The following is a 21128-nucleotide window of genomic DNA, read 5'->3' on the forward strand; positions in this document are numbered from 1 at the left end:
GTGTCAGCCAGTTTGCCGTGGCATACGGAGCTCCATCGCAGTCTTTAACACTGGTAGCATGCCGCGACGGCATGGACGTGAACCGTATGTGCAGTTGACGGACTTTGAGCGAGGGCGTATAGTGGGCATGCGGGAGGCCGGGTGGACGTACCGCCGAATTGCTCAACACGTGGGGCGTGAGGTCTCCACAGTACATCGATGTTGTCGCCAGTGGTCGGCGGAAGGTGCACGTGCCCGTCGACCTGGGACCGGACCGCAGCGACGCACGGATGCACGCCAAGACCGTAGGATCCTACGCAGTGCCGTAGGGGACCGCACCGCCACTTCCCAGCAAATTAGGGACACTGTTGCTCCTGGGGTATCGGCGAGGACCATTCGCAACCGTCTCCATGAAGCTGGGCTACGGTCCCGCACACCGTTAGGCCGTCTTCCGCTCACGCCCCAACATCGTGCAGCCCGCCTCCAGTGGTGTCGCGACAGGCTTGAATGGAGGGACGAATGGAGACGTGTCGTCTTCAGCGATGAGAGCCGCTTCTGCCTTGGTGCCAATGATGGTCGTATGCGTGTTTGGCGCCGTGCAGGTGAGCGCCACAATCAGGACTGCATACGACCGAGGCACACAGGGCCAACACCCGGCATCATGGTGTGGGGAGCGATCTCCTACACTGGCCGTACACCACTGGTGATCGTCGAGGGGACACTGAATAGTGCACGGTACATCCAAACCGTCATCGAACCCATCGTTCTACCATTCCTAGACCGGCAAGGGAACTTGCTGTTCCAACAGGACAATGCACGTCCGCATGTATCCCGTGCCACCCAACGTGCTCTAGAAGGTGTAAGTCAACTACCCTGGCCAGCAAGATCTCCGGATCTGTCCCCCATTGAGCATGTTTGGGACTGGATGAAGCGTCGTCTCACGCGGTCTGCACGTCCAGCACGAACGCTGGTCCAACTGAGGCGCCAGGTGGAAATGGCATGGCAAGCCGTTCCACAGGACTACATCCAGCATCTCTACGATCGTCTCCATGGGAGAATAGCAGCCTGCATTGCTGCGAAAGGTGGATATACACTGTACTAGTGCCGACATTGTGCATGCTCTGTTGCCTGTGTCTATGTGCCTGTGGTTCTGTCAGTGTGATCATGTGATGTATCTGACCCCAGGAATGTGTCAATAAGGTTTCCCCTTCCTGGGACAATGAATTCACGGTGTTCTTATTTCAATTTCCAGGAGTGTATTTCAGTGTTTATTCGTATCAGTTTTCTGTTCGAGAAAGGAAGTTTTAACTTAGCAGATTACTATAATGTACGGAAATAATCATATTTTATGAGAAACGTGTATCTCACATTCGTACAATAGCAGTAAACAAATTCAACTTCTTTGTAATTTAAGTCGGAAAGAAGCCGACTAAATGCAAACGTGTAGCTTACAGATAGCTTTGTTCGTGTGTTGTTCCCTCCAGCAACGTAATCAGCATGTACCGATCTTACTGACAACTTTAACTTTGCTGTACAGTCTCACAACGGGGAATATTTTCGAGTCAGCAGACCTCGCCTATAGCGTCAACGTGCGGAACGGCGCACGTTCATGTGAAACGAACCTCAGTAATGAAAAGTTATCCAAGTATTTCTCAAATATGCCAACATTTGTGTAGGGCAACTACATTAAGTCTTACTGTATGCACGCAAAGTACTTCTGAGTCCAGATAAATGTAACTGTTAAGTCCTGACAATGCTTCTCCTACGAGTTATGTAGGTTAATACTGCCTTTGACGACTGTAGTAAAGGTCTTGTTAAGACCATAAGAATTTCGCTTTATTTTAAAGCGTCTTCAGTGATCGAATTTTTTTCCTGCTCGCATCATTCTTAACATTCTTCAAGACACAAGTGTTAGATTTTTGTACGAAATATGGACTGTTGTACAAAACTTGAGGACGATAGTAGCTTTCGAATGACGTGTCACTGCCAAGTATTCTACAGTATTGTACGGAAGGTAACTTAAATGACACGAACAGAAATGACAGTTTCTTTTCAAAGACAATAATGAGGCTGGTCACCACCAAAAGGCGGGATCGTGTTCGACAGTGTTCATAGTTGCGTCGCCATATGAGGCTATGTCCAGCATTGTCGAACACGATCGTTTCAATGGTCCAAGTATTATAATATAAGGTGGGGGGGGGGGGGGCGTAATCCGGCACGGGTGTTCTGACTTCCACATCTTTGATCAAGTTACACTCACGAAACAACGTTATTGTGAGACTGTATTCTTTCCCCACGTGCATCTGTTCAGAGGTGTATTCGGCCCTGACTTCATTTTTATGGATGGCTGCGCGACCGCAGCGAACTGCGCAGGTGGAGAAGTTAATGGAACGAGAGGAAATTCGACAAATGGACTGGGCTGCCCTTTCCTCCGACTTAGATCGCATCAAGCACGTGTGGAACGCGTTGGGGAGATATCTTGCAGAATGTCCACATGCACCAACGACAGTACAGCAGTTGTCAACGGCGCTGGTGGATGAATGGAAGGGCCTACCAAAAGAACTCCTTACCAACATTGCGACCACCATGGGAGCCCGTGGTACAGCGTCTGTTGCCGTCCGTGGTGGTCGCACATCCTATCAAGAACCATGTCAGGCCTTTTGTAATGTCCAGAGGACCATAATATCGCGGTAACTTCGGTGTACTGTCTTTCTACGAGGCTGTCTAAATTAAAAATTTTAAGTGCTGTAATATTGTTAACTGTAACAAAGAAGAAAAAACTTACATGGCATCTATTGACACAGTCTCTCTGGCAGTGAATGCACTTATCCCACCACTTCAGAAATGCATAGATACCACGGTGAAAGAATTTTTTCGTCATGTCTGTAGTCAGTCCTGCACCACGGTTTTCACTTCTTCGTCACTTCTGGAACGCCTGCCTCCCATGCTTCTTTGAGTGCCCCGAACTGATCAAAGTCAATAAGAGCTATGTCTGGTGAATAAGGAGAATATCCAGACATTCTGAATAGTCTCAAATGTCTTACAGGCTGTACGCAGACGGGCGTCGTCATGCTGCAGCAACACTCCCGTAGTCAGAAGTCCTCGTCACTTACTCCAGATTGCAGGGCAATGTTGAGTTTTCAGCATGCCTGAATAAGAAGTGCATGTTGATAGCGGTGTGACCATCTTCTTGTGGATGATGCTGCGTTGTAGCATCACTCGGCAACCTGTCGGTCACTTTCTGAACCTCAGAGAACACTTCTACCACCTACCATTACACAACTTTCTGAAATTATATGGGACTTTTAACGTTTTATTTGAATCACCCTCGTATGAAAGTGTCATTTCTGTTCGTTTCATTGTCTGTTTCTTAGAGGGTTAGGTGGTTTTTGGGGAAGGAGACCAGACAGCGAGGTCATCGGTCTCATCGGATTAGGGAAGGATGGGGAAGGAAGTCGGCCGTGCCCTTTGAAAGGAACTATCCCGGAGTGATGTAGGGAAATCACGGAAAACCTAAATCAGGATGACCGGTCGCGGGAATGAACCGTCGTCCTCCTGAATGCGAGTCCAGTGTGCTAACCACTGCGCCACCTCGCTCGGTCCTGTTTCTTAGAGTTTCCTTCTGTACTGTACTGAAGCAGTTCTTTCTACGAGTGGTCCAGGTTTCACTCAGCTGTGTTACTTCATGCAAAAGTTATTTTTGGGCTTGAATTTTACATATCAGCGGGTTTACGTTTTTATTTTGTGTAGGTTCACTGCTATCTAGCCATTTCATGTACTTACTACAAATGGTGTGTTATAATTCTGTAATATTAACGTTGATTAATCCTTTATATACAAGTTTATACTCTGAATTTTGATCTTATCAAAGTTAAAAGGTTCATTTTTTCGCTTTCATTGAATGGTGGATGAACTATTTTGCTGTACTATCTCTACTGTGTTTAACTATCATCATCGCAGCAGTTCATACGCGGAAAAAAGATAACGACAGTTTTGAGGGAATAAGCAACGTGAGGACTCAGGACACGTTGGATACAACAACTGTGAAGTCGGAACGGACAAGAATGCCTCATCCATGAACTGGAGAAGAGGCTGATGAAGTAAAGCGAGTACTGCTCGTCGTACCTAAACATCAGCGCATCAGAGAAATATTTTCGGAGGCACAAAAAGAAACTTACCATGGCTTCATCATAGTAATTAGCCATGAAATAAATGTATCGAAACCAAAGTATTTCGAAGCTAAGACAGTATGAAAATATGCCCCTGGTGCGCATATACACCTGAGATTCTCCCAGAAAATTTTACTAATTGTTTTCGCGATACAGATATCGTGCTGGATTTTAGAATAACAGATATGAAGATTACATTCAGTTGGTAGCTTACTGAGATAGCGAGACATGTTCGAACTGTGTTCGTGGACTAAGACGCTTATAACGTTTTTCGTAGGAGAATGCTATGATAATAAAAGCAAACCAGTTTCCGAGAGTCGAGTAATCCGTCTGTAAGGACACGAGGAGTTTGCATTCAGTTGCGAGAGAGTTCAATACTAAGGTCTGAAATGATCGAGGTTGATACATCGTATCAGTCAGTACGTTGCTTTACAGCGCGTATCCAAGTTTAACAAACCGGAAACTTCAGGGGCTTGATTCAAAATGCAGAAATGTGTAACATAATTCCCTTCTAGACTTCCGCTCGGATGGAAACCAACCTTGTTAAGCCGATTTTTTTGTATTCGTATTGGATAACAGACCGAGAGAGACAGAGAGAGAGAGAAGAGTAGAGGTGAGTTTCTTCGTACCCTTCCTGCTCGCGCGGATAGGAGGTGCCTAACGCTTTCAGGCATTTGTTTCATCTTTAACGTGTTTGCTGGTTTCTGATGAGAGGTATACCTCATCTGAAGACAATCAGTACTCCTCAGCAGCGTGATCAAAACGAAAGAGAATGGGATAGAGTCGAAGAGGAAAAGCGCGTGTGCTGTACGCCGGGTGCCTCCTTTCAACCATTTACACACAAGAGGTGAGTTCGAATTTCTGTAAAATGACGGCCTAGCATTTTTATTTTTGTATACATCAAACTTTTTACGTCTTCCTTGCCGTTAAAAGAAACTCTTCATGACTAATTTAATCAGGCCATTCATTAACCACTGGATGCATGAGAAACATGCGACTCTTGCGCTTAACTTCTACATCAACGTCTACACTCCGCAGGCCACGTTAAGGTGTGTGGTGGAGGATACTTTGTGTACTAGTGCTACGTCCCCCTTTTCCGATTCCAGCCTCCGATTTTCGCGGGGAGTACGAATGCTGGTAAGTCTCCGTGTGCACTCGAATTTGTGTTCATAGTCTTTCCCGGAGATACACGTAGGAGGAAGCAAAAAATTGGTTGACTCTTCTAGGAGCGTAAGCTCTCAGAACGTTAACAATAGATCACACCGTGGCGCAGAACGCCTCTCTTGCATTATATGCCACTGGAGTTGCCTGATCATCTCCGCGAGGCTTTCGCGCTTGTTAAATGAACCTTTAATGAAACGTGCTGCTCTTCTATGGCTCTTCTCTACTTCTTATATCATCCTATCACACAAAATTGACAGGAATTATTCAGGTATTGGTCGAGATAGTGTTTAGTGAGCCACTTCCTTTGTTGATTGACTACATTTCATAAGGATTCTTCGAATGAATCAGTCCGACATCTGCCCTACCTGCGATTAATTGTATGTGGTCGTTCAACTTAAAATCATTCCTTAGCATATTACTGGATATTCTGTGGAAGTAACTACTTTCAGTGATTGTTCTTACCCTCTGCCAGGCACTTAAATGTTATTTGCAGAGTATCCATGTAAATGTAGATGTAATCATATTGTAAAGGGTCTTTCTGTATTCGCAATACGTTACATTTTCTTATGTTGAGTGTGAACTGCCAATCCCCGCATGAAGCATCGATTTTCTGCAGATCACCCTGAATTTCGCTACGATTTCCTAGCGTTGCGACTTTTCTGTGTACAACAGAATTATCCGCGTAAAACCTGATGGACCTTCCTTCCTTGGGACACATTCGAAGTTACTTTTACAGCTGAAGACTTGTCTCCATTGAGAATGACATACTGTTCTAGAAATTCTTCACTCCAGTCACACAGTTGGTCTAATACTCCGAACGCTCGTATTTTGTTAATTAGATGTCAGTGCGGAACTGTACCGCACGTTTTCCGGAAATCAAGGAACACTGCATGTACCTGGGTGCTTTTATCTACTGTTTCCTATGTCTCGTGGACGAACAGAGCGAGCTGGGTTTCACATGGTCGTTGTTTTCGGAACCTATGTTGATCTCTAGAAATGTCATAATACGTTAGCACAAAACATGTTCAAAACTTCTACAACAGGACGACGTCAGAAATATAGGCCTATAGCTTTGTGCGACTGTTCGACGACCCTTCTTGTAACTGTGGCCTGTACTTGTTTCCAATCATCAGGGACGCCTCGCTCTCTCTCACTGCTGCTAGAAGAGGAGCAAGTTCTTTGGCATACTCTGTGTAGAATGGAGCTGGTATCTCGTCAAATGCAGTGGCTTTTCCTCTTTTGAGAGATTTTATTTAATTTTCTCTCTCTTGGTCACTTATTTCGATATCTGTCATTTTGTCCTTCGCGCGGCAGTTTAAAGGAGGAACTACAGTGCGATCTTCCTCTGAGAAGCAGCTTTGGGAAAAAACGTTTATTATTTCTGCCTTTTATGTGTTGCCTTGCGTTCTTAGGAGTGACAGTTGTAGTGCCTGTGAATGGACAAAACGGAATTTTCCTGATATTGTGTATTGCAATTCTGTTGGATGGTGGCAGTTTTTTACTAAACTGAGCTTCGTATTATCGATAAGGAAACCAGCCCTTCTGTCGTGTCTTTTACGTGATCCCTCGCCGCTTTCTTCTATTGGTATTCTGAAAGATTCAGAGTCATTACGGCGGGACCACAAATGTCTAAATGGTGGGTGTCTTTCAAATCAAAGAAGGCTTCACTTTCAAACAATTCACAAGATTTTGATTCAAAATTTTCATCACTTGTGCTAACTGTTGGCGATGTTCTTTTGCTTCTAACAGATAATATGGAATCCATGCCTTAAGTAAAAGATAAAAGTATCTTGCAAAACCATTATGTTTATGAAACTAAACATATGTTCACCTGAAACAGTTTTGGCGTAAATACAGTTACATTTCAAAAGAAATTCTCAGTTGTCACTTTCACAGTTCTCCTGTCTTTACAACAATTAGTGTAGCTGTGTCGAACTGCAAATTGCTGTCAGTAATCTTGTCACAAAAGCACACCATCCATGCCAAAGATAAATGAAGTATTCGATATGCAGCTTGTTAGCTAAATGGCCTAAAGGAGCCCTGTCATGCATTACATCTGTAGCATTGCAAAACTGATAAAGAAGGTAATTAATTTGATTTTTATCATATAATATATTTCCTAAAGAACGTCAATTTTATTTACAAGGACTACACAGATCATAATTTGAAATTAACGATTTTTAGGACAGTTCATTGATAAAACGAAATGTTGTCGGGTCCAAAAGACTCCTGTAAAAGTTCGGAGGGTTAATTTGAGTCCGTAAAATATCCATCTTTTTCCCCTCTTCCTTTCACTTACCACATTTCTTGAACACGAGATAGCTGCAGCCGGAACCCTTAGTACATGGCTCACCCACCTGCCGTTTTAGCTTGGCTGGAATTTCATAAACTTCTCTTTTAGGCTGTTGTTTGTTATTCTTCTTCAGTTGGTTCTTTAACCATCCACTCATTTTTAACAGCGCACTGCAACGCCGCAATGCAATTGCTTTCAGCATCTGGTCGTTCAATTCTCCCGCTATTCACATATCGGAAGTAGATATTAGCCAGCGAGGAGGCAATTTGGTTGAGACAATAGAGTCTTCCTCAAGAGCGGTGGCAGTCAACTCTCCATTTGGCGATCCTGATTTTCGTTACTTCTATTTTCCAAAAATTATCCTTGCTGAATTGTGGCATTACCCTTTAAAAGGCTCTATGGTCAAGTCACTTCTCCATTCTTGTTCAATTCTAACTTATCTTCCGCCTTTAATAGCGTTTCGTCACTCCTTTTTATAAAATTTGTAGTCCATTTGTGCTTGCATTTCAGTTTGATGTCCATGTTGATTTACGTACATCTTATTTTACTTTCTTGGAAGTGTCTTCTAAGTCCATAAATGGCTTCAAGATGTCTTGGCGTTTCCTATTCTCCCTACCGTTTCCATCTACGAGGTACGAATCAACGCCTGGGCATCATTACATTTCGCAGCATAAACTACTTACCGCACGATATCACTGCGATTTCTCTTTTTCTGACGCTCTGTTTGTGCACTCGACAATTTTCAACCGGGAATGGCTAGACGATACAGCAGTAGATCTCACATTTATCCAATCTTGCTCCCTTCAGTTGTGGAGTCATCATGTTTTTTTCAAGAACAATTAGTACAAGACTTCTGTTCACAAATATTGAGCAGCGGATTAACTAACTTTTAGTTCCTACAGCCCAAATTCATTTTAGTGGGTTCGACCACACAGTGCACTAACAAACTGTTTACGCTGTATTCCACAAACGTAACCTCTAATATCAACGCTCTTCAATTGTATATTCTTATTTCACGCTATTACACGCTTCCGTCCCCCCTCCCCCCTCCCCTTTCGTGCAATCTAATGATATATTCTGGACATCTTTCTGCTCTTCCCAGAGTACTCCACTTCCAATGTTTAATCTCTTTACCTTTACTGCTGGAAATTACAGATAACTTTCCACGAAGCAACAACAGACCTGTCTACAATTTCTCTCTTAGTGACTGTAATTTGGATTCTTGGAACTTACAGTTTGTTTGCTTTACATGTCTGTGACCTCTTTCCTTAGATGGTTATACGTCCTTCATTCGATAATTCGCTGAAACATTACAAACCTATTCGGTTGCGCTTTATCTGTACCTGTTGCAATAGCTCCAGCTGTAATTATTTCCTTATAAAAAAAAATTAAAAAAAACACAAAAAATAAAAAAAAAGTTGTTATATTAACTTAAGTATGTTGTTAAATTAACTTAATTATGTCATGTATTGGAAAATTTGATTCGTTCCACATCATTACGAAATATCGTATTCATGATCCATGGAACTAGTATTAATCTAATCTAATCTGACTTAAATGCACCTCCTTTTCTATCACAATGCTTTTTATTAACACTGTGCACACTGTCTCAGAGAATTTATAACGTTGTGTGAGATCTTAATTATGTTACATACTCTCCTAGTAAGTGCTTCCACTTACTCTATAGATTTCTAAACCTTTTCTTTTTATACATGTCCAACTGATATCTTGTTATGTATCAAGTTTTACCACGTATACTTTCCTCTCTTGTCGTTTTTGAAAGCCTTATCCGTCCACATACACTAATAAGCCAAAACATTATGACCACTATCCAACGCGACGTTGGATGCCGCCTGGTGCCGTTGCGGGCACTTGACGAGGTAACAGAAGTCTGTAAGCGGAGTAGACACGGACGGAGGATCACCCTATAGGGGCTGCAAATGGGGAAATCCATTGTGACAATTGACTTTGACAAAGGGCAGATTATTACGTGGAGCCTGTGAACGAGTATCTCGAAATCGACGAAGCTGGTCTAAGGTTCCCGTGCTACTGTTGTGACCTTCTACGGAAAGAGGTAGGACAGTGAAACTACCACTAAGCGCTAAATGGTTGGGCGTCCACGACTCTTCACAGAACGTAGGTTCAAATGGTTCAAATGGCTCTGAGCACTATGCGACTTAACTTCTGAGGTCATCAGTCGCCTAGAACTTAGAACTAATTAAACCTAACTAACCTAAGGACACCACACACATCCATGGCCGAGGCAGCATTCGAACCTGCGACCGTAGCGGTCGCTCGGCTCCAGATTGTAGCGCCTAGAACCGCACGGCCACTCCGGCCAGCCAGAACGTAGGATTCGCAGGCTTGTCTGCTCTGTGAAGAAGGATAGATGGTGATCTGTGCCGAAAGGGCACAATGCTGGTGCACACACAAGTGTTTGGAGCACATCGTTCATCGTACATTAACATGGAGCTCCGCAGCAGACCACTGCTACGTGTTCACATGTTGACCCAACGACATCGTCAGTTACGATTGCAGTAGGCACGGGACCATCGGGATTCTACCGTGTCGGCTCTTCGGATGAATCACATTTTTACTAACTCGGTCGATGGTCTTCTCCACAAACGCCGTCGTCGAAGTAAACAACGGCACGTAACGTGCAGCCTGCCACAAACACAGGCTGGTGGTTGCAGTATTATGCTATGGGAGACATTCTTTTGTGCTTGCATGGGACCTGTGTTAGTAAACGAGGACACGCCGACAGGCGGGAACCACCTGCATTCCTTTACGCTTGATTCTTCGCCACGGACACAGGCTGGTGGGAGCAGTATTATGCTGTGGGATACATTCTCCTGCGCTTGTATGGGACCCGTGGTAGTAATCGAATGCACGCTGAGAACCGGGAACCACCTTCATCTCCTCATGCTTGACACTCCCCGATGGCGATGTCGTCTTTCAGCAGTATAACTGTCCGTGTCTCGGAGCCAGAACCATACTACAGTGGCATGAAGAGCATTTTGGAGAACTCACTTTGATGCCTCGGCGATCAACTTCGCCTGGTGTAAATCCTATGGAAACCATCTTGCCCGCTATTGAGTGCCATAATCGCTTACCCAGATCAGTGACCCGTTATTTACGCAAATTATATGACCTGTGCGTAGACATCTAATACCACATATCTCCACGAACCTCTGTCGTATCACTGATACGCAGAAGAAATGTATTTCGTCCTAAGGACGGACAAACAAGCTATTAAGCAGGTGGTCATAATGTTTTGGCTCATCAGTGAACATTCATTCACTCAAATATTTCCACACATTTTCTCGTTGTTGTGTCGCAATTAACATGCATGATTCTCGTACAGAACTGTATTGTACGTACTCTGGCGTCATATTTCTCCAAATAGTATTCTCTATCTATAACTTCACAAAAGAAACTGCAGAGGTCTAGTAAATAGTGATCTTAGATCAATTAGCACGAACTCACGAGACACGATCTCCTTTGACAGATATTTGTATCTAATTCTTAACTGGTAGCACCCCGTTTTATACTATAATATGTAATTCAGCTTTCAGAATTTGGAGACCTTTTTTTAGAAACCATCCCCGAGAAACTACCAGTCAAATATGTATAAATGCAATATTTACTTGAAGGATTTACAACTGCACAAATTTCATTTTTGTAGGAGAATACAGTAGTTCATGTCTCCCAGAAATATGCTCTCACAATGTCAATGACTGATGCTGAAGACGTCATTTACATACAACTATGAGCAATTTGTTCTATCACTATATGATGTTTCAGTTTTTGTGGTACCGTGATAGCCCAAGCATAGGCAATGGCGCCCGAGGCAGTAGTGACCATGCCTTTACGTGTCATGGGTCGTCTTGGGAGTGTCAGGTGTCGCCCTCCTTGAAAAGTGAATACCAGTCGTCTTCAATCCGATGGTAAGATATGGAACATGATCATAGCACTGAGTGGGTTTCACGGACTTCACTCTTTCTGATCAGAACTTATCAACCTGACAAAACGAGAGTAATGTCATCGAACGAATCTATCCGTCGGTGCCGGCCACGGTGGCCGAGCGGTTCTAGGCCCTTCAGTCCGGAACCACACGGCTGCTGCGGACGCAGGTTCGAATCCTGCCTCGGGCATGGAAGTGTGTGATGTCCTTAGGTTTATTTAGGTTTAAGTAGTTCTCAGTCTATGGGACTGATGACCTCAGATGTTAAGTCCCGTTGTGCTTAGAGCCATTTTATCCGTCGGTTAAGGAAGCTGCGCTAATCATAAAAAAGAATTTGTTGTGAGCACTGCCCTATCATGCAGTCACTTATCCTCGCATTGTATTTCGAAGATTTTACCTTGATGAAATAAGAATGAGTAAATCATTTCATTACCATATGGATGTAGTTACTATGAAATACCTTCAAAGGGCACACTGAAAACTTTGATTCAAGCTGAGTGTGATATGCTGCGTGTCGTACTTTATTTCGTCCTAAAAAAGCTCTGCAAACTGGTGTTCTACACAATTAGAGGAAACTTTCTACTTTAAAAAAGGATCCTCAGTGCCTCAGACTAAGCGTTCTCATCATGGCTAACACTGACTGTGTAGTCTTTCCTGCACGTTATACAATTTATTTAGTTAACTGGATGCAGGATTTAAGGTACTGTAATAATGGTCCCTCTAAGTGTTCCAGTACGAAACCTATTTTTTTTCTTTTTTTTGAGTCATCAGTCTTCTGACTGGTTTGATGCCGCCCGCCACGAATTTCTCTTCTGTGCCAACCTGTTCATCTCAGAATAGCACTAGGAACCTACGTCCTCAATAATTTGCTGGATATATACGAATCTCTTTCTCACTCTACACTTTTTGCCCTCTACAGCTCCCTCTAGTATTCCCTGATGTCTTTACAGATGTCCTATCATCCTGTCCCTTCTTATTATCAGTGTTTTCATATATCTCTTTCCTCTCCTATTCCGCACAGTACCTCCTCATTCCTTACCCTATCAGTCCACCAAACATTTAACATTCATCTGTAGCATCACACCTCAAATTCTTCGATCCTCTTCTGTTCCGGCTTTCCCAGAGTCAATGTTTCACTTTTTTTCCTGATCATTTTAAAATTTCGTTCTTTTGTAGATCAGCTAAAATATTTCTTTTGTCATCGAAGGTTTCATCGCAGCTAACTTCCTTGAATCTCTATTTCCCTGTCCAACTGCCATGATTTCTTTTTGTAAGGCACGTCGACTGGTCGTCAAACGAAATAGCTACTATGCTATTCACTATCGATTTATCTACGGCTCAAACACAATCAATCAATACTTGATGCTTCAATATGTCGCTTCTTTACACACTGATTCTTCCTGATGATTCTCTCAATCTCTCTTAACCATTACTAAATTGTGATCTGTGTCTGTATCTGCTCCTGGGTATTTCTTACAACCCAGTGTCTGATTTCGGTCTCTCCAAGACGTAAGCCAAATGCTCTCTTCCTGTACTCTAGATTTTTTCCAAGTATATCTTCTCTTACTGTGATTGTTGACCAATGTGTTTCTATTACTAACTGAAATTCATTGCAGAACTGAAGGAGTCTTTCCTGTCTCTCATACTTCCTATCGGGCCAGAATTCTCCCGTATCTCTATCTTTTGTACTCCCCTCTATTAAAGATTATCAGTGAATTGTGTTTAAGAGATCCTGTAGTTACATTATCGTACTTTTCGATTATAAACAATACTGCCCATGTACACTTTGTTTTTCTGGTTTCGTGAACGTACAAGGAGAGGCAATGGCGATTAGGAAATAATAGTGTGGCCTTTTCATATCATGACAAGATCTTGAATAATGTTTGCTCGTTGATGTCATTCGCTGCAGGATATGCAGTTGGTCTCAGTGACGCCATCTTTCCACCTGGCTGCAGCTCGATCAGACAATGACCACAGCTGACAAGTGATCATTAGTCTTCTCCCTGTTGATTTTTAATGTCTAAATATCGATTGTGGTGCCGCGTTGGATTCACGGGTTCAGATCTTATGTACCTAATAAAGGCAGAGTATCGAAGTTGGAACAAAGTTTTTCATTGCTTCGGCAAGCTGCACCAATCATAAAAGTAATTCCAAGTCGACTTTAGCTCTGTTTGTTGTGGAACTTTCTCTGTCAGTCAGTCATTTATACATGCACTGTTATTTGAAGATTCATCTTGACTGTACATTGGTTATAGTCGTGTCTACAGCCTCAGAGAGCATCAAACGCACATTACCATTTCTAAATATTGCAGTATTCCACTTCTTTACACAGTGATTCTTCTTTAAGACTCGCTTAAACTCAACCTTATTTTCATCATTATCGAACTGTGACCTGATTACAGATCTGCTCCTAGGCACGTCTTACAATCCAGTATCTTATTTCGGAATCTGTTACTGTTTTCTTCCCATGTCTCCAGGTCTTTCAGCTACACCTTTTCCTCATTCTTGAACAGTGTATTTACTACTGCTGGCTGAATTTTGCTGAAAAACGTAGGAAGTCTTCCAGCTCTCTATTCGTACTACTGTGCTCGTAATCTCTTGTAGCTGTTTCTTCTCTTCTTTGCCGTACTAGCATAACAATCCCTCTTGATTATTAAGTTATCGTCTGCAGTTACTTATTGACTTACTCGTTCATTGCCCCATGCAGTTCTTCCATATCTTCATCTTCTGCTTACGACGTCGCTATGCAAACCTTCGCTGTTGTTTTTGGCGTTGGCTTGCTGCCGATTCTGGTGAGAAAATCCTGTCAGTGCATAGTTCGCTGTAGTTAACTGTTTGCCTTCTTGTACAGAACGAATCTTTCTCGCGTCATTGGGTTCCTGTTGCTGTTGATATCCCTTATATGCATAATAACCAGACAACATTTCCTTTCCACTTCACTTTACTGTCTCCCACTGCATCTAGACTCGCTTTTGCATTTCATTTTTCAGACCTGTTACATTCCATACTCTAGCTCATAGGATTGATTTTTCACTCTTTTTCTCATGCTCATCTCGTCATGGCAGTTCCCTTCGGAATTTTTTGGGGGTTCAGAGATATTTACGGCACTTTTTTCAATTACATCCCACATGTCCTACGGAGACACACTGTGTGTCACTAATGCAGCGCTTTCCATTGTCTTCTGCACTCCCATATCGTTCATAATATCTGATTCTTCCGCCTCTTTAGGGGTAGTTCCCATCCCTAAGGACAGGAAGAAGGTCTGAACCTCTTTCCGCGTTTCCACTCAGTTTGACATAGCTATTGGCAGAATGAGGCAGACTCCTTATGCTGGAAATCAACGACTGCCATTGCTAACGGCTTTTTTTTTTAATTGAAACTATAAGTAGTGTTCAGGACTGAACACAGGACGCTGGAATTTTTTATTAATAGGCAAAAGACTATTTCTAGGACACCTTTGATTTATAAATTTATTCATGGTTCTCTCTCAGTCAGCACAATTTGGATTTTTGGAAAATGTCAGCTACTTATGACATTATGTTGCTGACGACCTGTGCTGTACGTCCTTTCGTCTTTAATCAGCTGAAGTTTTTTGATACGCCATTCTCTCTTCTGGTTTTTCTGTAATGGTGACAATCGCTACACCTTTCATTACTTCTTTATTTCCTTATTACCCCTTCTCGTCTATCAAAATGCTTTTCTTAGCCCTGTGAATACTGTCCCAGTGAATTGAGAACGCCATGTCATTTATCAGTATTTTGGCGCACATTACTCTTCGCAGCTTCCACATCTATTTTCTGCTAATGTTCTATCTTGCCCTTATCTGCATCCGCAATTGGGTATACTTTGCGGTTTAGAATACAATTTCGAAATGTTTGTGCAGTCCGGTCGAGTTTTTGACATAATTTTGAAATTTTACTGACTTGTACGGTCTTCACCACTTGTAACTGAGAACCTTATCTTTCTACATGTATTTATTATTTCATGTATTTCATCATATGTTCTCTTTGTTTCATTGTCATCATTCGCATTTAAATATGTACTCCATATACTCAAGCGACACTTTTTCTCCGAATAACGTGGAAGTAATTGCTGCAGCTATTTACAACTACACTAAAAGGAAAACGAGAGGCCTACTAACCAATGATCTCAGATCGTATAGCACGTCTTCGCAAAATACACACATCAAAAAGACTTTTGCATCACCTCGGTTCCGAGAGTTCCGGAACCTGTACAGAAAATTGGATTAGAGATCAACAGAAACATCATTTCAGTCCTCTTGCACTGATGCGTGCCTGTATTCGTCGTGGCATACTATCCACAAGTTCATCAAGGTACTGTTGGTCCAGATTGTCTCACTCCTCAACGGCGATTGGGTGTCGATCCCTCAGAGTGGTTAGTGGGTCACGTCGTCCGTAACAGCCCTTTTCAATCGATCCCAGGCATGTTCGATAGGATTTATGTTTGGAGAACCTGCTGGCCACTCTAGGCGAGCGATGTCATTATCCTGAAGGAAGTCATTCACAAGATGTGCAAGATGGGGGCGCGAATTTTCGTCCATGAAGACTAATGCCTCGCCAATATGTTGCCGATATGGTTGCACTATCGGTCGGAGGATGGCATTCACGTATCGTACAGCCGTTACGGCACCTTCCATGACCACCAGCGGCGTAAGTCGGCTCCACATAACGCCACCCCAAAACAGCAGGGAATTTCCACCTTGCAGCACTTGCTGGACAGTGTATCTAAGGCGTTCAGCCTGACCGGGTTGCCTCCAAACACGTCTCCGACGATTGTCTGGTTGAAGGCATATGCGACACTCATCGGTGAAGAGAACGTGATGCCAATCCTGAGCGGTCCTTTCGGCATGTTGTTGGGCCCATCTGTACTGCGCTACATGGTGTCGTGGTTGCAAAGATGGACCTCACGATGGACGTCGGGAGTGAAGTTGTGTATCATGCAGCCTATTGCGCACAGTTTGAGTCGTAACACTAAGTCCTGTGACCGCACGAAAAGCATTATTGGTGGCGTTGCTGTCAAGAGTTACTCCGAGCCATAATCCGTAGGTAGCGGTCATCCACTCCAGTAGCAACCCATGGGCGGCCTGAGCGAGTCATGTCATCAACAGTCCCTGTCTTTTTATCTCCTCCATATCCGAACAACATCGCTTTGGTTTACTCCGAGATGCCTGGACACTTCCCTTGTTGAGAGCCCTTCCTGGCACAAAGTAACAATGCGGACGCGATCGAACCGCGGTACTGACCGTCTAGGCATGGTTGAACTACAGCAACACTAGCTGTGTACCTCCTTCCTGGTGGAATGACTGGAAGTGATCGGCTGTCGGACCTCCTCCGCCTAATAGGTGCTGGTCATGCATGGTTGTTTACATCTTTGGGCGGGTTTAGCGACATCTCTGAAGAGTCAAAAGGACTGTGTCTGTGGTAGAATATCTACCGTGAATGTCTATCATCAGGAAGTCTGGTAACCGAGTTGATGCAGGTTTATGATGTGTGTATAATCTCGACCACAGACATATTTGTCTAATTATTAACTGATAACATCTCTTTACAAACTGTAACATTTAATCGCCGTTTTAGAATTTGAAATAACCAAATTCTTCCCTTGTCCCCGTAATTGTGTAAAATACAGCATTTAATGGAAGGACATTTTATTAGTGAACAAAACCATTTCACAACTGTAATATTTTCATTTGACGATAATAGGCTTACACATTGCTGATGGATGCTATTTATGAAGTCCTTAATGTACGCTATCCCATATTATCGAATTTATCAGCAGTGTCTACGGAAACTTAGTTTTGTGACTAAACTGTGTTTTAATTTTGCTTTTTTCGTGGACGGAAAAGCGAAGGCAACTATGGCCGAGTAAAAAATGGCCATGTCTCTGTCTGTCATGACATGTTCGCGGCGAATGCCAGCACGTTGATACCAGTCGCTGCATGACATGCAGTAGGGCTCACCGGCGTCATCTTCCCTGTTGGCAGTTGCTCTACTCTTGGATGGCCATAGCTGGTAAGTGATCAACATTCGGCTCTCTCTTGAACCTGAATTGTCATGCTCATCGTAGATTATGGCGACTGGTTGGTTTCCTTTGTCTACCCTCTTTCAGTTCTCACCTCATCTACATAAGACTAGAGTATCAAAAGACGAATACATGTGTCCATCACTTCAGGCAGCAGCACGAGTCATAAAAGAATTCCAATACGATTTGGGCTACGTATTTGTCGCCGACACTGCTCGATGATTCAGTCATTCATTCACGCACTCTCACGCATTTTTTTAGGAGACGCTGTCTTCAGGAAAAACCCAGAGGATGTGCGAAGAGTCACAGTTGCACTGCCCCGGAAATGGAGTTGTGATCAAATACTTCAGTAAAGTATGTCAAAAACTCTGGTTGAAGTTAAGTGGTTTATACTGCAGGTCAGTCTCTACTTGACTCTTAAAAAGGTTCCAAATTATCTCACGCTACTACCAAGAGTTACTACTTCTTAAAAGGTTTCTGACAAAATGTTTAAAGGAGGGGAAATGACTTCCTATGTAAATCCTCCATTTTATTATTTTTGAAACTCTGTGCCTTTATCAGTCGTGTCTTTTTCCACTTTTGTGAAGTTGGTGCAGGAGTTAAGATCCTGGACTCAAATAGGCGAGAAGCGAAGCGTGAATTCTCGACCGCCATGCAGATTTAGCTTTTCCGTGCGCTCCCTCAATCATTTAAGCCGAATTTCAAAACAAGAAAGGAAAATTATGTCTTAATGTGAAATCAATGAGACGGAACGCAAGGTCGGTTTGGGAAGGATGGAGAATGTAATCGACCATGTCGTTTCCAAAGGAGTTGTCCCTGCATTTTCGTTATGCAATTTAGGGAAACCACGGGAAAGCTAAACCTTTGTGTCTGGATGAGCGTTTGAACTGTAGTTCCCCGTAAAGCCAGTCTCTAAGGAGTAAAGTTCTCCACAAGTTTCCTAGATGACGCGCATGGCTGCTGCATAGCAGGTGAGGGTGACCGCTATCTCGCATGCTGAACTACTCACACGGTGTTCGATTCTGCGTGGAACTCCGCGAACAGCCGGGCGCGCGAGCAGGCCAAAGTGCAGTCTTTCTCAAACGATTGAAACGAAACTATTCCATAAAAAAATTTGATACTCGCACATCTTATAGCTTCATGATGAACTGCCTGTTATGTTGTTAATGATGTTATTTATTGTTATTAGGATTGGTTTGTACATATTCGTATCTCAAACATTCTAATGCAGTTTAAATTGCGACAGAATCACGGAACAGCAACTGATGGAAAGGCAAACCTATAATTTATAAAAATGCTCACTCTCGGTATAAAAGTAAAGTGAAATTTCCTCACATATGTTGTACTAAATCCACAGTAATTCTCGTTTCGCCAGCTATCGATGGCGCTTAAATATTACAGGTTTTCATTGAAAAAATTTGTAGTTGCTTGAATATCGCCGTAGATATGGGAGTTTCGCATATTAAAGATATAGCGAAATACTTTCCTCTTTGCGTACCATCATTTGACGAAATCTTGTTTCAATGTCTGATACCATTTACGACATACGATGAATTTTGTGAATATTTCATTCTGGCTTTTCCGCTGGCGCGCGAGTTCGGGATGAAGTGCTTTATATGCGAGCTATTTTCTCGAGATTGGTAATAGATAGCAATATCCTTCAAAGTTTAAAGAAAAATGCAATAGGCAAGCTACATTTCATACACAGCAGAATATAGCCTACCATGCACCAAACACAAATTCATGGTGACCTCTATTTTTCTGCGCAAACTGTCCGAAATTCTTGCAATAGTTTACTTAATCCTAAAATATCAGAGTAAATATGACCATTAACGAAATGATAGGCAGTTTGTGATGAAGCTGATAATGAAGTTATAAAATATGTGAGAATCAATTTTTTTTTTAAATAGTCGGTTCCTTACAAGTGTTGGGGAAAGATGGTAGGTCGGCAAACGGAAGCATGACACTCTGTTTGGTGTCGATGGTTAACTGGCGTTGTCTGCGAGTTCCCGCGCTGTAGGCTATGACGTCAGTCGTCAAACAGGAGTCCTGATTGGCCAGCTCAGTTAGCATTCAGGGAACCCTGCTAGGCCTCACAAGAAAAATAGCACCGGACCTGTCACGTGAAACGTGCACAGCTCGCCGCAGGGCAGCCGGTCAGCAGACGACAGAGCTCGCGAGGGCGCCGTCGCCTTAGCCAGCAAGTAAGCTCGCAGCGAATCCTTACTCTGTGCGAGACGGACTTAACACCGAGCCCCATGCGCCAGCCACTGCGCCCCTTGCTCGATGTGCATGTTTGGCCTTTCTCATCCTTAAGCAGTACGCAGTCTGTTCCCCATAGCTGATGACTTCGCTGTCAACGGGAAAGCGTGACAAAATTACATTTTCCAAAACTCTTCCTTCCTACGTGCACAAGTTTCAATGACCGTCACCCTATGAAGGTCACCCCGATTAGTGATCGAAACGCTGCATCGATTGGCTACAAGACGCCGTCACACGGTCAGAAGATATTTTTTAATGTCTCTCAAATGATGAAATGGGTACACAAACGTACTTTTGAGGAATACACCCAATGGAATGGCTCTGCTAATTATTGTTTCCACTGTTCGAAAGAAAGAAATCTTGGAAGCATGATCACTGAAGACATAAGCTGTCATCAAGAGGTGAAAACTCGCATTGCTGTAGAGGAGGAGGCATTTAATACAAAATTGAAATTATTATGTGGTAAACCACAAGGACTATTCGGAAAATAAGGTCTAATCCGGTGCGAAATGGAAACCACAGTGAAAATCCGATGAAGCTTTGCACAGATGTGTTGGGCAGTACCTGTAGTGTGCTCGTCGATCACGTTGGTTGCTTGGTTGATTTGGGGGAGGAGACCAAACAGCGAGGTCATCGGTCCCATCGGACTAGGCAAGGATTGGGAAGGAAGTCGGCGGTGCCCTTTCTAAGGAACCATCCCGGTCGATCACGACATGTCGCACTTGTCAGTTCTGAACGCGCACAGTGAACACGTGAAGATCGCTAGGAAATAGTGTCTCCTGCCAAGTATGAGGGCCTGGTGAAATATTTCGTCTGATGTCTCGCAGTCCACATAAAATTACGGCCATGCTTTTTCTTCTTCATAACAATTTTCGGCTGCACTCTAAAGGAGCAATGAAGATGCTCCTGCAGCGTTTTCGATGGGAAGTGTTTGATCACACACAATACAGCCCGCAACTGCCTCCTCCTGAGTTTCAACTCTGCTCACATTAACCGCTAGCTATGATGACAACATTTTGGCACAGATAATGAGCTGTAGGCTAGCGTAGAGAATTGGTGGAAAGCACAGGCAGCTGCCTTCTATGACGAGTATGTGGAAGTCGAAGCGGCGGCTACGTTAGAAGTAGCTGGAAATTGTAGCTAACTGTTGCAAATAAAACGTTTATGATTTTCACAGTGGCTTCCATTTCTCGATCGATTGGACCCTACATTTCGAACAGTCGTCATAGATAAGGTATGAGGAAAATTCCGGGTA

At 43.3% G+C, this 21128-nt stretch overlaps 1 protein-coding gene across 1 annotated transcript in view; it reads left to right on the forward strand.

Moving 5' to 3' along the window:
- The window catches only part of LOC126475134 (BTB/POZ domain-containing protein 1-like), a 472458-nt gene that overhangs the window by 274773 nt on the left and 176557 nt on the right, over positions 1-21128 (forward strand). The window lies entirely within an intron of this gene.

Source organism: Schistocerca serialis, chromosome 4 (genome assembly GCF_023864345.2).
Source record: "Schistocerca serialis cubense isolate TAMUIC-IGC-003099 chromosome 4, iqSchSeri2.2, whole genome shotgun sequence".
NCBI classification, from domain to species: domain Eukaryota; kingdom Metazoa; phylum Arthropoda; class Insecta; order Orthoptera; family Acrididae; genus Schistocerca; species Schistocerca serialis.